General features: G+C 36.4%; 1 protein-coding gene across 2 annotated transcripts in view; it reads left to right on the forward strand.

Annotated features, from left to right (window-relative positions):
• PUDP (pseudouridine 5'-phosphatase) overlaps positions 1–19,302 on the forward strand; it is a 62,037-nt gene that overhangs the window by 37,729 nt on the left and 5,006 nt on the right. The window lies entirely within an intron of this gene.

Here is a 19,302-nt window from a genome sequence, read left to right on the forward strand (position 1 = left end):
ATTTAAAACTATCAGTTTGAGCACTCTTTCTCAAATAGTATATGTGTTAATTTTTCCTGTCTTATAATAACTTTACAAACTATTCTGAAGTAGAAATCTGTAGGAAGAAAATTTCACATCAACTGAGAGTTAGTTAAAACAATGTCTTCATTTTTATTTTAAATTAAATTGCCTTTATCCTTGGAATATTTTTCTCACTTCTTCTCTGCCGCAAGTTGAACGTAAGTTTTGGAGTTATTTTCATTACTGCAAAAAATGTGTTGCATGATAATTTTAAGGAAGAAATTTAGGTAGATTAGACTGTGATTACTGTTCTCTCAGTAAAATTATTGGGAAAAAAAAAAGGCTACACAAATACATATGGAATGATTAGGTAAGATTCCTCACCTTTCATACTTCAAGTTCTCACCCAGAGTCTAAATGGTATTTCATTGCCTGGGAATACAAAGTGAATTAAGTTTGGTGCAGTGTGGTTTACTTTTGAACAGAGTTAACCAAACTGGGTTTGGGTTTTGGTTTGGATTGATTTTTTTTTTCTGTTGCAATTTCTCTTGGTGTGTGAATCTACACATTTATCTAATTTATCTAATTTATCACATTTATCTAATCATTTATAAGCTTGCATTTTCAGAAATGATACACCAAATGTACATAACCAAGGACATTGAATGTCAGCTGTGTTATTGGCAAATTAAACTATAATTTCATGGAAGGAGCAGGGCAGCTTTTCCAAAACTCTTAGTTTTGTGTTTCTATTTCAGAAAACCCACAAGATGGTAATACTTAAAACGATCAAAAAGTTTGAAAACAAACCAAAAGGAAGCAACAAAACCAGTGAACCAGTGACAGAGTGTAGATACTTGTATTCTTTAGTTATGGTAGCATTGAAAAAAAGACGCGAAGAAATAGTAGCATCTGTATTACACTAAATATTTTTAAACTTTAACGGTATGTTAGACAATCAGAGTCACAGATCATTAATAGTAGTTGTGTATTTTTAATTTTGTTAACTTTTCTTTGAAGAAGGGCATAGATGTTTGAATCCATCTTTTTCCTTTGTAAGAAGTTTACAGCATCAAATTCCCTTTGTGCAGATAATTCGGCTGAACTTTTTTTTTTTGTTCCATCTACAAAAGTCACAAATGTTAAAGTGTGGGAAATTTACAAATGCACAGAATTCCCAAGAAGAAAGAAGTGAAAATAGTGCATGTGAAACTATCCAAAACATTTGTGATCAGTTGCAGTGTAATAGTGTCATCTGCAGTGTTTTGTCCCAAGCAGTGAACTAATAGAGCTACACGTTTGGATTTCATGCCAGCAATCATTAACATGCAAGGCTGCAGCCAAGTATCAGGAGGTAAAGCTAATGTCTACATAAGCAAATAATTGGATTTAAGCAAAACAGATTGTTAGAGCATCATAGGCAGTGCTTGGGCTCAGACATCTATGCTATATATTATTTGAATGTTTTCAATTGGATTGGATTTACTGTGATCCCAGGCTGAGATAAGGTTCTTTGGAGCTTTATGTACTCTTAAACATTGGAGGTTGCTTGATGAGTGCCTGCAGAGAACTTTCACTGGAGATGCTGGCTAGAGCAACCTAGTACATACCAAAACTACCCAGTGAAACCAACTATCAGGGAGAAAGTGAGAACTTTCAAGTTTGCTTCCAAACTTTGTTGCTGCTGTAAGCAAAAAATACAATGTAGGCATAGAGAAAACCAAACCCAGAATTTAGCTGTAGTGTCATATCACTCAGTGGCAATTGCTGTGCAGGCATACTTCTGCAAGTAGACCAGTATTTAGGTGGTATATAAATGGATATGGTATCTGCTATACTGTCATTGAAGGATGTCATAAATATCCATCTTGAAATTTCTTAGATGTTGATCTTTTGATTTGCAGTCTTTGCTTAACTAGGACCTTAATAAGCATAATGATAAAATGATAGCACAGAAATTTAAAAAAAGATACAACCTGCAAGTTCAGCCTAGGTCTCCTATCTTGTGCTACATGAAGCATCATATGAACTTCCAATGCTAGTCACAATGCCCAGTCATATAAGTAATCATGTAAGTAAATTAGCCAGATAATCAAAATATGATCTAGAAATTAAATACTAGAAATTTTGTATTTTAATAAAATTTATTTTAAAATATATTTCAAATTCTGCTCTTAAATGCACAGATGCAACTTGTATGAAAACTATATGTGTAGAAATGATGTGTTCTTGAATATTATAGAACTTTCAGGCCGCAATGTTCAAAACACTGTGTTCTTTTTCATACATTTTATTTAGATGATTGAAAAACACTTTTCATAGTGTTATTTCTGTTTGGATTCTGGTCAGGGAATACTTTAACAAACTGAACATTAATAAATCCAGGGATCCTAATGGGATGCACTCTCAAGCGCTGAGAGATCTGGAAGATGTCATTGAAAGACCATTTTCCATAATCTTTGATCTATCATGACCATTGGGAGAAGTGCTCAAAGGTTGGAGACAGCAAATGTCACTCCTGTGTTGAAGCCAGGCAAAAAGGATGACCCATGGAGCTGCAGGCTTCTCAGCCTCATCCCGATCCCTGGAAAAACATGATGGAACAACTTATCCTGAAAATCATTTCCAGGCACAGTAAGGATAAGCAAACCATCAGGAGTAGTCAGTATGGCTACACCAAGGGAAAGTCATGCTTTGACAACCTGATTAACTACTTTGATGAGTGACTGTCCTGGTAGACATGGTGAGAGCAGTGGCTGTTTTCTGCCTGAGCTACAGTGGTGCCTGTGACACTCTCACCCACATGGTGTGGATGGGCAGACAGTGAGGTGGTTTGAAAAGTGGCTCAGTGGCCAGGCCCAGAGGGTTGTGATCAGTGGCACAAGTCTAGCTGGGTGCCAATGATTAGTGGTGTGCTCTGGGGGTGAATACTGGGTGCAGCCCTGTTTAACAACATCTTTAGTGGTGTGGATGAATTGAGAGAATGCTCAAGAGGATCTTATTAATGCATATGAATACCTGAAGAAAGACTGTAATGAAGAAGGAGACAGACTTTTTTCAGCAATGCCCAGTGATGCAACCTGAGGCAATGGACATAGATACACACAGGAGACTGAGCTCAAGGAAACTTTTTTTTTTTTTTTTTTTTTTTTTACTGTGAGGATGGCCAAGCACTTGCAAAGGTTGTTGAGGAGGTTGTGAGATACACAAAGTGTGTCTGGACACAGTCTTGTGCAATGGAGGAGGCTGGACCATATGAGCTCTGGAGGGCCCTTCCAATCTCACTCATCCTGTGATTCAGTGATTAACTTCACAGATTTGATCTGGGGAGAAAAAAAATAAGGGAAAAAAAATAGCTTTTGCTGAACAATATTTTTCTGTTCCTCTATAATATACAGAGCTCACAATATTTAAAATAATGCTTTTGGGATTTGAAATACCAGAATATTAAATTTTGACTTAAAAGAGTTATAGTAACCAAGCCATTTTTGTGTATTTTTATACTTTATGCATATATATATTTATATATCAACTATAACTTCTCAACGCTATCTTGAAGAAGTTTTGTTTCATAATAACAAAAATGGCATGCAAATAAATTTATTTTAAGTATGGCTCTGAATCAGAGGGTTTCTGACATCCGCATGCCAGCATTTATACATATTTCCAATATGTTTCTGTCATCAAAACCACACAGATTAATTAACATCCTGCTTAAGGGCATTGAAGGCTAAGGCATTTCTTTCCAGTATTTTGGTAGATTTGCTTATAGCTTTTCTGTAAAATAAAGGACCTTAGTAGTAGTTTAAAAGTAAATAAATCCATTTATATTAACTTTTTAAACAGAGGGATAGACTGTAGTAATACAAATGGTCATAACTCTCTTATGAAGAATCAATCTGTTCCATTTAAAAAGTTCCAAGTGATGTAAATCATTGCCTTAATTTAAAACACTATTTCTTTGCAGTTTCTTCCATTTCTAATTAATTAATTGATTCCATAGTTACAAATAATCTCTGTACCAAATCTAGAGAGAGCTCATTAAAATTTTTTCAGACAGATTAAATGGCATTAGGATTTATGAATCTCAGTGGGCATTTTGTCATAGAATGGAGAAGTTCAAAGAGAAATTTTCTGTGACTTTTTTGCTCTAGAAGATATAAGGGAAGAACAGTAGATTCAGAACATTATGACATTCAAATATTTTGTAATTTTATTCTATATTGTACAACTAAAACTGGATAAAGAAGGCTAATTTAGCACTTAATGTGACCATTGTTATTGTGAGCTTTTGTAAAAAAGAATGCTAAAACTGTTTTTTTGTATTATCCGCTTCATTTTTAAACCTTTTTTAGTTTTCTTCCCCCACTCAACTCTTCCATTTTGACTGAAAACATGTAGTGTATATATTTTACTCACTATGGTTTTCAGATAAGCAGGTATTTAATTAGTGATGTTGCTGTTATTCCTTGTGTATACCTGGAGGTTGAATGTATTAGAAGCACTTTATTTGAAGTACAGAAATTACAGACATGAACAACCATTCTAAGTGGTGCACTGAGCTGTAAATTGGAATCCCTGCTGTTCAAATCAAATGTTTTAGTCACCATAAATCTGTTCCTTTCAATTTTATTGGCTTATACTCTTTCCTGAATGTTTACAATTCACAAATTTTTTATTTTGGAAATAAAGGCATTAAATGTAAAACCACTGACATTTTTCACCTTAAATTCAAATATACATCAATGTTTTTTTCTTCAAACTTGGCTCTAGTTTTTCTTTGCCTAGGCCTAGATTACCGATTTTTTTCTCATCTGAAACAACCTTCTAAATAGCTGTTCATGGTATGAACCATTCTGATTTACCCAAGCCCTGCTGTCTTATTTCCTTGGACTCACAGTTCTTACCAGCTGTTTTGGCATATTGTTAGATATTGGATTTTTTCCAGTGGATATAACTTGTGATGGTAATGGTCAGAGTATGAAGTTTAAAGTGCTAGGCTGCATTCAGAGAGAGAGATGACAAAGAGTTTGTAGATGATCGCTCTTGTTCTCAGACAGTGTAGTCTGACAGAGGCAGACACAGCACAGGCCAGTGGCTGCTTATTGTGAAAAGGCATCAATGTTGCTCCACAGCTCTTTCTGGCTGAAGGTGCATTTTGAGATAGAAAGCAGAATTTAATCTTTTTTTTCAGAAAGTTGGCTCAGGACGGCACTGCCCCACCTCCATGGGACCCTCTCCTTTCATCACCTTTCCTGTAGCAATACTCTGAATATTTGAGACAAAACAGGCTTAGGTCTGGTCCTTTACACTACTATACACAGGCATCTTTTCCCTAAATTCATAATAAGCCACTATGTTATACTTAAAAGATAATTAAAGGAAGGGTACTTTTTGTTTGTTCATTTTCAGTTTTTTTTCAATTGTCATGCTCTCAGTTCCTATGGTTGATTTACTCCTCCCTTTTCTTCTAAAGCATGTGTACTTGTGTGTTCACACGTGCACTCACTCACTCTCCCAACCTACCCCTCCCCATGCTGGCAGTCTTTATTATATATTTGTAGAAGAAAAATGAGATGTTGTATGGCTTGCAAGTAATTTAACTTTTAAGTGTTCCAGACATTGCCCTTGTTACTGCAGTGCATGTTTATTTATGGATGTATTTGTCTTACGGAGATGAAAAAAGTCATTGAAATTCCATGCAAAAAGTAACCTGGTCAAGGTTTGCTTTCACTGAAGGTATCTTGATGATTGGAAGGGGAAAGAAGGATTATAATTAGTTCTTAGTCTTTGGGGTACTCTACTTGGGAAGGTGGAGACGTAGGAATACTTTTTTTTTCCTTGCATTTGTCTTGATAATGTATCAAGTAGCTGCTAAGGGACTTGATGAAATGTGATGCAGAATAATAAATTATGCTCTGCAGCCTTCTTTGCTTCTACGTGAGGTGAGTGTGTAAGCACAAAGAGACTAGTGCACCTCCAAATTCAAAAAGCATTACATTCAGATTAGCAGGTCGCTGGAGATGTGTTGCTAATTGTTTTAGGGAACTCATTATGAGTATTATCACATATTAATTATGCATGGCAACTAGGAAAAAAGAGGGGGGAAATCCTTGTTTTATGATAACTTGCTCACTGATTTATCTTTTCTTTCTTTCAAGACCTTGAGCGTTTTCTTAGAGATGCCAAACAGCAATCATTGAATAATTAGATTTTAATTAACAAGAATTTTCACAAAAAATGTTTTTAATGTCTTCTGAGTTATAGCAAGCATGAATAAATCCTCTTTCAATAAGATCTAGTGCACTGATTCTCTCTGTATCTGGAGTTACCTTTGTAATCACCCAGAGCTTGTTGTAACAGTGGCTTTCAACAATTTCAGGACAAAAAACGAAGACTGAAAGAAGGAATTGTGTTGTTTGCTTTATTTTTTGGTTGCTTCTTTGTAAATTAATGTCATGGGGAAATCTCTGGAAACCTATGAAAGACTACAGTCAGCTATGTATTGTTTTAATACACTAAGGCTAGGGAATGATGAGTTTTGGTTGGTTTTTTTTTTGCTCTTAGTTTTTTTAAATTATTTGTTCTTTGTGGAGATGTGGTTGTAGGCAATTTTCAGAGAGCTGGTATTACATGTTAGGGTTCTTCTTATTCTGTTGTGTGATAAAGAATTTGTAAGAGTCTGTCTTTTTGGCATGATTGCAGAAAACCTACATATGGAGCCATCAATTAACACTGGTAAATTATTTATAGTCTAAACAGGGCAAAGCTTTTTGCTCAGACTGATTGCTGCATCATGAAATAAGTGCATTTAGAAGGTGATTACAAAGTGTACTCCATAAAGGAGTACTGGAGATTTTTTTTTCATTATTATTGTGATAGGTGTTATAAAGGTAAAAGACCTTGTAGTATACAAAAGAATTGAAGATATGAAGGCTTGTCTGCTAAAAAAGGATGCTTAGCATTTCCATTTCAGCACCTTTTTTCTTAGAATAATAGCATAATTCAAAGCCAAGATGAAAATGGTTCAAGTTTAACTTCAGTAAGACTGGAGTGATTCTGATTTAAAGTAGAATACAATTCCAAGCAATGGTAGAAATTCTGCCCTTCTGTTCCATAAAAAAAAAAACAAACAAACAAAAAAAAACCCCAAATTAAAAAAAAAAAAAAAAACCAAAACAAAGAACCTTTTCATTTTTGTCTAAATAATGCTAAATACAGGAATTGCTGTTCATGCTCAGATTCAGTGTCCAGCTTATTTGGTACCATCTCTGGTGACAGCTAATAATCACAGCTTAATAATCACCTTTTAGCTAGAGGTTAATTTATCCACTTAAATTCTATTGCTCCCATATCAAGTTGCTTTTAACAAAAACAGACATAAAATAGGTTATAGTAACTCTTCCACAGGATCTGTGGTTTTTCTTTCTACTGATGTGTGCCTGGGACAATGAATTCTGTATATGTTGCATATGTTCCAGTGTCAGTTTTTATATGTTATGAGTGAGAAAGATAAGAAGTAATTGATCTGCCACTCAGTATTGTAAATGCTGCTTGTCACATCCCTTTTTATTTTTTGCTCCGTAAATTAAGCTCTTTAGAGTCTGTTCAAAACCTCACCATCTCAAAGGGTTGTGTATGGGATTTTTTGTGGGGGTGAGGGCAGTGATATGGTTGTTTGTTTTTTTTTCTCTTCATAAGCATTCTGATTGCATTTCTTCAGACTCTTCCTATCAAAATAATTTTAACACAGAATAATGTCTGTGGGACATAGTACATAGAGCATTCCAGGTGAGACCATTTTATATATGTCTGTGAATATAAATGATATCATCCAAGCTCTAAGTTTTCACTGAGCTGATCTCCCAAGTCCTGAGTTTTCTCTGAGCTGTTTAAAATTATGTCCAGTATTTAAACAAAATATTAGAAAATGTATATGTCATTCATTTTCTTCCAGCTAATGGGTACTGCCACATTTTTTGACCATTTCATTTTATTTGACACTTGACTGCCCAGTAGACTACTTTGTCACTCCAAAGTTCTTACAGATGTTATCCCAGATGACCTACAAAACTTTCTGCTATCAGCAGATTTTACTAAATATAGAGGTAAGGATTCTAGTCAATACTTCCCTGAATAGCACCAGAATTATTTTAAAATACAACTGCAACTATTTTCTAATATAGTGGCATGGTAATGGAAATGTCTTTTGATGTTAGTAACTCCTTCATAGGTTAGTTGCTTCAAAGCCTCAAGGTTTTGCTGAGTAGCAAAGAGCAGTTGATGAGATTTCATCCATTGCTGAAAATATCCTCTGTTACAGAACATGTTTTCCTCCATTAGGAAATTGTCTTCTTTCTCCTGAACAGACACCTGGTCACAGTGATCTATTCAATTTGTCTCCAGAACCTATTATTGCATCCCGTAGCTCAGTCTGGAGACATTAGAGATTGCCTATTGTCCTGAACTTCAGAACTATTAAAGACTCAAAATACTACTGATTCAAAAACTGCCATGAACACTTTTAGCATAACAGTATGTAACCTATCTTACTGCTTTTCACTTTCAATAATGCAGTTATCCCAAGCAAACAAAACCAGAACCTTTCATTTTAGAAAGAATGATCATGTATCTGAGGTAGAAGGCATTTGCAAGCTTTAGATTACGTACAATATATCATTTGAAGACTGATATCAGTTGTGATTTTTTAAATTTTCAGCCCAAAAAATTTCATTGAAAGGATTTTGTTTTATTTCAGCAAAAAATGTTTGCAGTTTTTTTAAGATGTTCCTCAGAAGATAATATTTTTTCAGTTGTAGTGATAACTAGTTCAATGGTCATATGATAATTCTGTGAAGAGTTATATTGTGTAAAGTAGGTGTTTGAAGTTTGGAAAGGTGGACTTCCTGTAGTCAGGTGTTCTAGAAGTCAGGAATGATGCTATGACTCTACCATACTATGACCAATACGGCATCTGGGAATGTTTCCCTGTTTTCCTGATGTTCGTGTGCTGCTCAGCGTGGTCATCATATTTGCATTTAAGTACACATTAAACTATGATGGGATAAAAAGCATCATATTCATGTATGCTGGATCACAGGCATGGAGTCTGCTCTGGACAATTTTTGGAGCACTATGAAATAAATGTAAACATCTAAGACCATAAGTACAGATGTAGCTTGTACAAACTAACCACTATAAGCACACAGTTCAATTTATTTAATGAACGTTGTGGCTTTTTTAGTGAACAAGATTCCAATTTCTTGTTTTAGATGGCAAGCAAGTCCCTCAATTCTCCTCAGAGTTAGAGTTAACAGAGGTCATTCCTAATAAAAATAAGTAAATCAGACAAATCTGCTTTCAGCTGTGTTCTCTGCTGCCCTGGTCCAACAAGTAGCAAAAGTGATTTAAGCAAGACAAATTTTAGTTAATAGCCCAGCAATAAGAAAGGGAGGACGAAGAGCACGTACCAATGATTCCAGAAAGACTGTATTCTTAAATATACTGCTGGAGAAGGATGAAGAATGTAGGCATGAAGATTGTACAAGGCACAGAGGTCAGCATGATATAAGACATACAGCTGGAAGTGGGAGAAAGAGATAAAGAATGCAATTAAGTGAAAGAATAGAAGATGTCTAGGGAGTAGAAGGAAATAAAAGCAAGACATAAGTAATTGTGGGTAAGATAATATAGGGCCTTGAAGGTGAAAATGAAAACTTTAATTTGTAACTGCACTAAGTAATCTATATACCTTCATTATAAATAATAAAGAGTTAATAGTGTGCAGTAGCCCATTTGTCCTTATGGCTTTCTCAAGCATTTTTTAGGGAGTGTAGATGAAGTGTGAGGAAATAGTCTATAAGTTAATGATGTGTATACTGAAATAGTAAAGGCATTTACTTCTTTGAGGCTAAACATTCTGTCTCATGAGGATTGGTAGATGATGTGACAGACCTAACATTACAGCAAAAACTCTTCAAATATTTAAGATGCTACATGTCTAAATTTAAAGCCTCATGAAGATAGTCGAAACAAGAATTAGCTACAAATTTGCACTTTGGCATTTCTCTCAAAGTAAAGAAGTTTTCTTTAGGAACACTGATGACAGACTTTCATCTTCTATCCTAGTATTGCATTAACTAGTAATTCTAAAGTGTTTGGACAATTTATTACTGTCCCTTTCTCCTTTCAATTGATTTTTTTTCCCCTGTCATCTTAGCAATCTTAGTTGAAGAGCAAGTATGCTTGAAGGATGATTGTTGACTTTGAGTAGGCTGGTGGAAGACTGTTTCAATATCTTCATATTTACAGGTCCTCTTTATAGCTGATATTGTAAGTTACAGCCTTAATTTTCTTAAAGGTGATTAATATTTAGTGCAGTAACTTTCTTGTTTCTCTGATTTTGTTTAAATAATACAGTGCTAATTAATGGTGAATAAAATGTTCTGTTTGTAGAATACTTAGAAAAGGCCTTCAGTGTAGTTTTTCTCAGAAATTTTGAAATGTGTCTATTATTTTCTAGAACAATTCAGTCTCACCAGCTTTCACACCATTTTTAAAAATCTGCCAATTGAGTCCTTAGCTTCTCTGTCTGAGTTGAGTATGTGATCTGGCTTTGTGTAAAGTGATTACTAGTAAGAGCTTCAGGCTCAATGTCAGTCCAAGGATGAAGAAATCCATCACAGAATGCTGTATTTTAATAAAAGGATTTCGGTTACTTGGCAATATAAAGACATAATAATGCATGTGACATGCTGTGGTGTATTGCTTTAGGATCAAACTGAACATTGGAATAATAGCAGCATTGAGAAGAAAGGAAAAATAGGATGTTTGATTTGAGCATCGTTTTTTCTTCTACTGATTTCTATATTTAGCATAGTGTATGGCATGTCAGGCCCTGGTTATAAAGACCTGTAAAAGAAAGTACTTGGATTCCTGGTCTTGCATGTTAGGAATCAAGCAGCATGTGATGCATAAACTTGCACAGAGTTGGATGGATCCTAAGAAGATCCTCTACGAGATGCAGATGTTGGGGTTTGTGTTAAAAGCTTTTTTGCAGACCCACAAAAGAACTGAGAGAGGTGACAGCAGGTGGGGGATCCCAAGTCACACCTTCCCAACAGTTCCCACATCTGTCACCGAAGTCGTCATCCATCAGGTGCCCATCTCCTTATGGTCAGGGCAGCACAGAGTCCCAAAGGTAGACAGAAGCTCAGATTAAGAACTCAAAGGGAGGGACAGCCTGTTCAGGCCCTCCCAGGGCTGTCCCAGAAGTGCTATCAAGGTAAATCAATGCTGGACCAACCCTTTTGGACTGAGGAAAGATTCAGCCTAGGGTGTCACACTAAGTATGGAGTGCAGAGGAAGAGAATTTGGGGTTTGATCAGGATTTATTACAGGGAAATAGAGAGATAAGAGGATAAAAAGCATTGGATGTGTAAATAGGTGACGCATTCATTTGTCTGGCCATGCACAGCTCCTTACGAGTGTACTGTGTCCTCTGTTAGCAAATTCCACTTCTAACTCTTCCTGGCTGAAGGGCCTCTGTGTGTGTGGCCAGCAGCCAGACCCAGGCAGAAGCCCATGTGTTCATGGTGCCAGCATCTGGAGTGAGCAGGGATCTGGGTGCTGGCAACTAGGCAAAATGAGGTGCCAGCCCACAGCGGCCGGGCTGAAGTGCAATCCTGTGAGCACTGGAGAAGAGGCAGCTGAATGACCCTGTGGGTACTTGGGAGTGCTGAGTATAACTGCATTGATCTGTGTGTCTAGCCTTATGTAAATTTATTTATTTATTTATTTATTCATTTATTTATGTGTTTTGTGGTGCCTGCTGGGAGATATGTGCTCAGCCTTGCTACTGTTTGGGCTGGGAGCAGGGAGCTGTGGCTGCCTCCCTTTTATCAGGCAATTAGAGGAGGCTCTATCCCCAAACAGCAGTAACCCATTCCCTAGCATCACATATTTCTCTCTATAAAGGGAGATTGGATAACCTGGTCATGTTCCAGGCAGGTATCATGATCCTTCTGTTTCAGTCTCCTAATGAACTGCCTCCTTTCTAAACATCTCTCACAGCCATTTGAGCTGCACTGCATAGCAGAAAATATGCAAAATATACATGGAACTGTGCCCCTGTTCTGTTTGCCCTTCCCCTCCCCATACTATCCAAAGGTGGGGGATGTTTTCTCAGTTGAGGTAGTCACCATAAAAGTCTATTTTAATTTCTAACTTCATGCTTTTTATGTATTTGTGAAAATAAGTTTGTGAATACTTCTTTATTTTTCACTTAGAATTTCTCTTATTACTGTGTCTTCCTTCTTGCTTCAAGAGGAAGAAAAGGAATAGATTGTTTAGGCAGAATCTGGATTTTCTGTTTACAGAGCAATAAATGTTCTGAAATGAACTGCAGTTGTGTACGTTGTAAAATTGCTTTTGTTTGATGGGTTAATAAATCTTAGTCAAAGGTCTAAATGACTAGAGATATTAAAAGCTTGTGTTGTCTGACAAAACCAAACAAGCCAACCATCTTTTTGCATTTCTTTATAAATACAGCAAAGAGATCAGTATTATTTAGATTGACCATGGCTCTCATTTTATTTGCAAAGTCTTTGTCTATGGGTCTTCCACATTTTTTATGTCTTGGAAGGAGAGATTCTTATTAATTAAGATCAGCCTACCTGAACTGTGTTCCTTTTCTTCAAGGAAGGTAGTCAGGAAGGCAGCCAAAGCAGAGAGAAAACTTTTTTAGTTGATAGGGAAAGTAGAAAAACATGAAGAGAACCTAAACTGGAAGCCTGCAGCACTACCACTGCAAAGCACAAGAACATCTGGTTAGGAAAAACGTTTTGAGTGTCATGAGAACATCTTTGCTGTTCATCAAGGTGTAAGATACTGGGTATCTATGTGAACTAGCTCAAAAGGGTAATTGTCACTTGATTTTGTAAGATTTCCTTCTTGTTATTTTTTGTAATAAAGTTAAATATGACCTAGTTGAGCATAGAATAAGTGTTTCTAGACAGAGTAATTGTTTCTTTTCCGTTTTATTCCATCATCTTGATATCCAGAAGAACTACCTGTCAAATTCCTAGTTTTGTTTCAGTGAGGAGGCTGTTCTCTATGGCTTTAAAAGTATTGAAGTGGTTTTTTTTCTGCAGATGCAGGGTCAATGGAGAAAAAAGAATTTTTAGTGTCTTTTCTCACACTGTTTTGCTTTCTAAGACTAGAACTTACAAACATTTGAAGACTATAAAACAGTTATTTTTAGCCACACCCCCAAGATCTGCAGGCCCAGAACATAGATCCCAGAGTCAGTCTTTATGTGTGGATGAGATTTTCAGTCCTCAATCTTTAGACATATTTGCTATTTGATTTATCAATTTTTTCCATTCAATGATGAATCTTACCTATAAGCTTGCTAGAGACTGCTGGAGTCAATTAGCAAAGACTTGAAATAAAATAGAAATAGAATATAATAGATCACTACAACTTCTTAAAGTAGAAAAAAAATCACCTGCACCATTTTCTGTGTGCTGAATCACAAAGTTTAAGATTCACTTTTGACAGGCAGCCTGTCGTATTTTATATTTTTTAATGGTCACAGCATATTTTACCTGGTAGCCAGAACATATAATTCAGTGGACTGTATGGCAGTGATACTTTTTCACCTTGACACACCTACTGCAGTCTGGTTTCCCTAGGGAATCTTTATATAATGTCTGGATGCTGAAGCTTCCAAGTTCCAAGCTTCCAGTAAAATGCTGCTTGTAGCACTCAGTTGCTTGTCAGTTTATCCAGATTCTTGTCAATAGCTCGGCATCTCTTTCTGAACTGATTGTATTACTGTATTTGAGGTACTTTCTTTCAGGTCATGTGTTGTGATGGTTAGAGCAATGTAAAATCACTCTTTCCAGTATGCCATGGTAATTTAACTAATATATAAATACACATAATTTGTTTTTAAATAGAAGAAAAGCAGAATGGACTGTGTGTTTACACAGAGAAAACTCAGATTTTTTTTTCCAAACGAGTGTGTCTTATAAGCACATTAACTCTCATTAAGGTGCTTCTCTGTAATTTGACTGCAGGCATTTGCAGAGAAGGCAATTTGTCTTTGATTTAACTATGAAGAAATGTGTTTATATCAGTATTGGGGTGACTGAGACACTTCCTAATGGAGTGCTTTATATTCTCATCATAAGTTTTCTAATGGTCACTTAGCATTAAGTTTTGTCTGTATTTTTTGTACATTTTTCATTCAGACCTTTAAATTTACAAGTTCCATTACAGTGCCATCTGTCTCTGCAATGAATCTAGCTGCACCCTTTTGAACAGGAAAGAAAACCCAATTGATTTATTTCCTGTGGTCAGAAAAAAAGGTAATTACACCAATGTCTGGTGGACACTGAGTTGGCCGTGAGCCAGCAATGTGCCATTGCAGCAAAGGTGGCTGATGGGGAGTCTTGCCAGCAGATTGAGGGAATTGATCCTGCCCTTCTACTCAGCACTGGTAAGACCACACCAGGAAAACACTGGGAGCAGTTCTGCACTTCCCAGTACAAGAGACATTGAGCTGCTGGAGGGAGTCCTGCAAAGGGACACCAAGATAATTAAGGGATTTCAGCATATTGCATTTGAGGAAAGGCAAAGTGTGCTTGGAGAATAGAAGGCTCAGGGAAATATTAATGCAAGTAAATACCTGAAGGGAGAATGGAAAGAGCCAGGCACTCTTTAGTGGTCAGAGTGAATGGACACAAAGTGAAAGACAGGAGGTTCCCTCTGAGCATCAGGAAACACTTTTCCCCCATAAGGTTGACTGAGCACTGTTGCAGATTACCCAGAGAGGTGGCCGAGTCTCGTTCCTTGGAGATACTCAAACACTGTCTAGATCTTGTCCTGGGCTGTAGGTGTCCTTGCTTGACCAGGAGGTTGGCCCAATCTTCAGAGGTTGCTTCCAATCTCGGTCATGGAATCACAGAATCACAGAATATTCTGAGTTGGAAGGGATCCACAAGGAACATGAGTCTACCTCCTAAGTGAATGGCCCATACAGGGATCAAACCCACAACCTTAGCATTATACCACCACACTATAACCAGCCATTCTGGAATCATGTGACTCTGAGCCCATACAATACTTATGTATCATTTGCACATTTTCTGTGTATATATGTATATTATGTGGGGTCCATTAAAAAGCAATAATTAGTTAATAATTGCATAGCAAAATAATGTGGCAACAAGCTTTAGAGTAACAATTCAAAAAGTTTCAGAGACATGGACACAGCTTAAATGGGAAATTAGCCACCCTCTTCCCTTTTCTAAAGACTCACTCAAACTATTGAAGGTCAGCAAATGCAGGATACTTCAGATCAGCGGATTCATTAAGTGATTCTTACTTTTTATAAAGTTATGATTGTGTTGGATGAGCAAGTAGTTTTCACTTAAGCATATGGCCTGATGAAGTGTTTTGAGGACTTTGCCCATGAGAGGTTGTTTTACAGGCAAATATGTGGTAGTTTTCCTTTTGAATTAGTCTGCCATCTGTCAGCTTTATACCCTATTGAATCTGAACATTATTTGTGGTTGAAATATACAGGATGGGAGGGGGTTTTAGATAAAAAATTATATTAAGAAAAGCTAATGAGAACTCAGGTACTGATAATCTTGTTTCTTTGAAGAACTGAGTACCCAAAAGAAGTTAGGGCAGATATTGTGTGACAAGCATAGTAACAAGTTGCTAATACCATGGCTAATATTCCCAAAATAGTGTTCTGTTAAGCCAGTGTCATGGCTCTGTTAGTTACTGATCTAACATATCTCTTAAACTCAATAAGCCTTATGCCACAGAGAGGGAGACTGTCTGTAGGGAGACCATATACACCATGTATTTATCCATATGCATACATACACAGAGTTAAATAAACATGCTTTTGTATTTTTGTTCATTGTTTACTCTTATGCATTCATTTATATGCACACCTTATTCCTTTCATGGAAAATGACCTGTTACTCTTCCTGTAAGCAGACCTGAGTCAAAAATAAGAACTGAGAGCCCTTGGTTGAAGTGACTGTTAGCATTCTCTTATCTGGTAGAGCTGGTCTAATAGAAAAATAGGGACAGCTTGATAACTGTGTCTCATCAATGCATTTTAAAATGCATGTGGTATATGAAGTAGCTAGATCATATTAGGGGAATTTCAACAGAAACATGTTGAAATATTTTGAGATTAAGACTTAAATAACTTTCTACATGTGAATTCATTTTTTAAGAGTATATTAATTTTCTTATTTACATAAATATTTGGGCTGGGAGTTTACAGTAGAAAGAAATTTTCTAGAGGAGCAGCCTGTTGTAATGGTTGATTCACTTAAAACTGTTTGATATTCACTGACTTTTCTTCTCTGCATTTTTCATAGATCAAAATACCTAGGTAACTATTGCTTCCCTAAAATAAACAAAAGAAGCTGATAAAAAACAAGCTAGGGATTAATGTGAAAAACACAACTGTTCTACTGGAATCTAAAAAAAATAATGATGACTTTTTTTTAAATCTTTCCTCTTAATACATAGTTCTTATTAAAAATTTTGATTTTACCAATAATAATTTTATTGATCTTGTAGAACTTGAGTGCACTTACAGTTTATCCCTCATTCAAGGTTAGGAGAATGTGTCCATTGAATTAATTATTTCTCAGATTTAAGATCTGGTTACTGATGTAATGAGGCATTTCATTTCAGATGTGATATTTTTAGATTGCTGTTGCAAAATAAATTATGGAATTATGACATTCTTTACCACAACCCAATGGCCACAGGTGGGCTACTGTTGAAGGAGCAGGTTCATAAACACTGGCACAGCTGTTTTGTGGGTTTACATGTACAATCAGCTTTAGGCATGCCAGGTATAAGATGGGTTGAAGAGATGAGCCTGTATCATTCAGATCCTGCCCAACAGGAACATTTATATTCCTCTTAACTTTAGGAGTTAATATTTTTTCAAACTTAGTTTTCTACATTCTTCTACACTTTCCTCTGAAAATCTATATGGAGAAGAGAGAATTGCCATTTTTAATGTGGTTTGGGTTTGTTTTTTTTTCTGTAGTTGAAATACATAGAAAATACTTATTCGAATTTTGTTAGTGTTTTGTTTGTTTTCTTTAAAGGTGGTAGTTTCTGACTTCGTGCTTGGAGCTTTATGCTAATAATCTTAAATATTTTCTACAATAACTTTCAGCTTTGAATTTTGAAAGAAAGGCTCTTTTCTTCCTGATCAGGAAGAGTTAAAGTGTAATGCAGCTATATCTCACCAAGTCACTCCAGATTGGTGACACTCCTTTGTACAGTTCAGTGAGAAGCTTGTACTGAATAGAAAAAAAAGGACCTTTTGCATGGCGTTTTTGCACTCCCAATAAAAACCTGTTTAAAGGTGGAACACAAGAAAAAAACCATTAAAAGGTTAATGCCTTTTCTGACCCTTTCTCTCTTTATTGAAGAAATTAAGAAATGACCTTATGTCTGAAGCTTATGTAGGCTGTTATTAACACTTCCATGAAAGATTATACAATCATTAAATAATGTTTAGATCAAATTCATGTAAGTTTCACTATGCAAGCTGATCTTTCTGTGTGAGAAAATAACACTGGTCAAGGAGGCACTATAGAACAAAAACAAACTATTGCCAAAATAGATTTTAGAAAAATTACCTTGCTCCATGAGAATCAAGCGCCTTCTGCAGCACCTACTGAGGCAGTTGTAGGCAAGTGATGGGGTCCAGTTACCCAAAACAAGCAGGAAGGGTACCTGCTCTGGCAGCCTGCACCTGTGGGTTTGTCCACATTCCCTGTGGCAAAAAGTTCACTGCTTTTATTCAGGAAATACTCTTGGTGCCTACTTCCAGTTTCAGTTCAAGACTTAGAATCTGGATGCATCAAAACTTCCTCCTTTGGGTGTACCTGGCTTGTATTTGTGATGTGTTTGCTCACAAAATGGGCCCAGCCTCTTGTCCAAGATGCAGAGTGATCGTGCAGTAGGCAACGGACAGAAGGTGGAACACAAGAAACTCCTAGATTCTTGGAAAACCATTTCCACCATAGGGCAGGTTTCACCATATGATTTCACCATATGGGAACAGGTATCCAGGAGGTATGAGGAATCTGCATACTTGAAGATGCTCAGAAGTCACCTGGCCAAGGACCTGAGCAGCCTACTTTGGCTGGACATGTGTTGAATAGGGTGTTTCCAAATGGCCTTCAGGCACTCACTCAGCGTATTTTGTCCTACCAGTTCTGAGCTCTGCATGCAAGGTGCATTCCTTGAATGTGTTGTGTATTACATGTCAAGGAAGTCAGTGGGTGTGATAAAGATAGTTCTCTGTGGAAGGGAAGGCAGCACAAATTAACTGTTTCATTGTACAGAATTACTTTTTAGGCCAGTTTTAGAGATAAGTGACATAAAACTCCAGCATGTTATGCAATATGAGTAGCCTCAGTAGAGAACATGTTGAGTATTTGCCTTGTGTTCTCCATAAAGGAACAATACCCTTCTATGGCTAATCCAAGCTGCAGTTGATTGAGTTAGATTTCTGCTGCTGGGATAATTGGACACTGTTTCAGAAACGCCTGAGAATTTCTTGAGGCCTTTAACACAAGTTACCATACAAAGTTCCCAGTGTGCTGTCCTCTAAACACACAGTGCTCTGTGAAAAGAGTGCTCCAGCCATCTGGAATGATCAGAGTAACCCTGCATGTAAATGTGACCTTCTCCCTGCCTCACAGAGCCTCTGTGTCTGGGCCTGACTGTCACTCACAGAAACACTTTCTTTCATTTGATCAAGTCTTGAAAACAAGCAAGAAATATGAAATTTCTCTTCCTTCTTCTCCATCCAAACTATTTTATTCCTTCTGGCTTTCCTTGAGATAATGTTCCATGAACTGATTTGTGAGAGAGGAACTGCTGGTCTGGTCTGAAATGTAAAGTGGCATTTATGTGAGAGCTAGAAACCCAGAGTGATCTAATTATGTGTAGATGTAACACATTTTTTTTCCTTTTTTCCTTTTTGAAATTATGCTAATGATTTTTTATTTTGTATGTTTTATGGTAAATAATTTGATTCTTATAATGGTCTGCAACATACTCTTAGTAGTGAGTTAATAAAAATCTGAATTAAAAAGCATATGTGCATGTAATTTCCAAACACTTCTTAATATGAATCATTGACTCATAAAGAATGGTGGCTGTAGTTAGTATTCTGAATATTCTGGTGCTTAATTACGTTGATTTTTAGTTTCCAGTTTATTCATTTGT

The sequence above is a fragment of the Agelaius tricolor genome, unplaced genomic scaffold (genome assembly GCF_023055355.1).
Source record: "Agelaius tricolor isolate 1412-34295 unplaced genomic scaffold, bAgeTri1.0.p SCAF_7, whole genome shotgun sequence".
NCBI lineage: Eukaryota > Metazoa > Chordata > Aves > Passeriformes > Icteridae > Agelaius > Agelaius tricolor.